The sequence below is a fragment of the Arachis hypogaea genome, chromosome 5, assembly GCF_003086295.3.
Source record: "Arachis hypogaea cultivar Tifrunner chromosome 5, arahy.Tifrunner.gnm2.J5K5, whole genome shotgun sequence".
NCBI lineage: Eukaryota > Viridiplantae > Streptophyta > Magnoliopsida > Fabales > Fabaceae > Arachis > Arachis hypogaea.
The window spans coordinates 22,832,327-22,834,577 of NC_092040.1; positions in this window are offsets into that span (position 1 = coordinate 22,832,327).

Here is a 2,251-nt window from a genome sequence, read left to right on the forward strand (position 1 = left end):
GATATCACTTGTTCTTCAACTTGATGAATGTGATGATCCGTGACACTCATCATCATTCTCACCTATGAACGTGTGACTGACAACACCTCCGTTCTACATTCGATTGGGTGAATATCTCTTGGATTCCTGATTGCACGATGCATGGTTGATCGCCTGACAACCGAGTGCTCGTCTGACAAACGAGCCAACCATTCCGTGAGATCAGAGTCTTCGTGGTATAGGCTGAACTGATGGCGGCATTCAAGAGAATCCAGAAGGTCTAACCTTGTCTGTGGTATTCTGAGTAGGATTCAATGATTGAATGACTGTGACATGCTTCAAACTCCTAGCAGGCGGGGCGTTAGTGACAGACGCAAAAGAATCGATGGATTCTATTCCGGCCTGACCGAGAACCGACAGCTGATTACCCATGCTGTGACAGAGCATAGGCAACGTTTTCACTGAGAGGATGGAGGTAGCCACTGACAATGGTGAAACCCTACATGAGCTTGCCATGGAAAGGAGTAAGAAGGATTGGATGAAGACAGTAGGAAAGCAGAGAGATGGAAGGGAAGGCATCTTCATGCGCTTATCTGAAGTTCCTACCAATGAATTACATAAGTATCTCTATCTTTACCTTTATGTTTATTTCGTTCATCATCATACATCCATTGAGTCTGCCTGACTAAGATTTACAAGATGAGCATAGCTTGCTTCATACTAACAATCTCTGGGGGATCGACCCTTACTCGCGTAAGGTTTATTACTTGGACGACCCAGTGCACTTCTGGTTAGTTGTGCGAAGTTGTGTAATGCCATGGTATTGAACACCAAGTTTTTGGGGTTCATGACCGGGGATTATGAGAGTTGTGAAAAGTATTGTTCACAATTTCGCGCACCAGTTAACGTGGCAACTAACGTGGCAATTATGAGCTTGGTCCAACGTTAGTGACAAAGGAGAGTGTCACTAACGTTGGCCTTGTTGTCTTCTTCCACGTTAGAGTTCACGATAACTTAGTTAACGTGACTCTTAACGTGGGCTATGATGGCTTCGAGGGCGTTATTGGCGATTACCTTTCTCACTAACTTTGCAAGCTAGCTCCCATTCCATGTTAGAGGTCACGTTAGCTAAACTAACGTGGCTGCTAACGTGGTTCTTCTTTGCTTCTTTGTCCTGAAATCAAGCAACAAAGTGCATCAAAGTTCTAGTACAAGTCATGAGTCATGCATCATCCATTTTGTCATATAATTCATGCAAAATTCTCATGAAATCATGTAAAGTGCACAATGTATGCTTGAATCAAGATGTAAGTGAATATCCACCCAAAACTATCTTATTTCTAAGAAAATGCATGAAACTACCCTAAAAACAGTAAAGAAAGGTCAGTGAAACTAGCCAAGATGCCCTGGTGGTGCACGAAATTGTGATCAATACTTTTTCACAACTCAAATAATCCTAGTAATGGCCCCAAAAACTTGGTGCTCAATACCATGGCATAAACATAACTTCGCACAACTAACCAGCAAGTGTACTGGGTCGTCCAAGTAATAAACCTTACGCGAGTAAGGGTCGATCCACAGAGATTGTTGGTATGAAGCAAGCTATGGTCACCTTGTAAATCTTAGTCAGGCAAACTCAAATGGGTATGGTGATAAATGCATAAAAACATAAAAGATAAAGATAGAGATACTTATGTAATTCATTGGTAGGAACTTCAGATAAGCGTATGAAGATGCCTTCCCTTCCGTCTCTCTGCTTTCCTACTGTCTTCATCCAATCCTTCTTCCTCCTTTCCATGGCAAGCTTAAGCAAGGGTTTCACCGTTGTCAGTGGCTACCTCCATCCTCTCAGTGGAAATGTTCAACGCACCCTGTCACGGCACGGCTATCCATCTGTCGGTTCTCGATCAGGCCGGAATAGAATCCAGTGATTCTTTTGCGTCTGTCACTAACGCCCGCCCTCAGGTGTTTGAAGCACGTCACAGTCATTCAATCATTGAATCCTACTCAGAATACCACAGACAAGGTTAGACCTTCCAGATTCTCTTGAATGCCGCCATCAGTTCTAGCCTATACCACGAAGACTCTGATCTCACGGAATGGCTGGCTCGTTTGTCAGGTGAGCGCTCGTTGTCAGGCGATCAACCATGCATCGTGTATCAGGAATCCAAGAGATATTCACCCAATCGAAGGTAGAACGGAGGTGGTTGTCAGTCACACATTCATAGGTGAGAATGATAATGAGTGTCACGGATCATCATATTCATCAAGT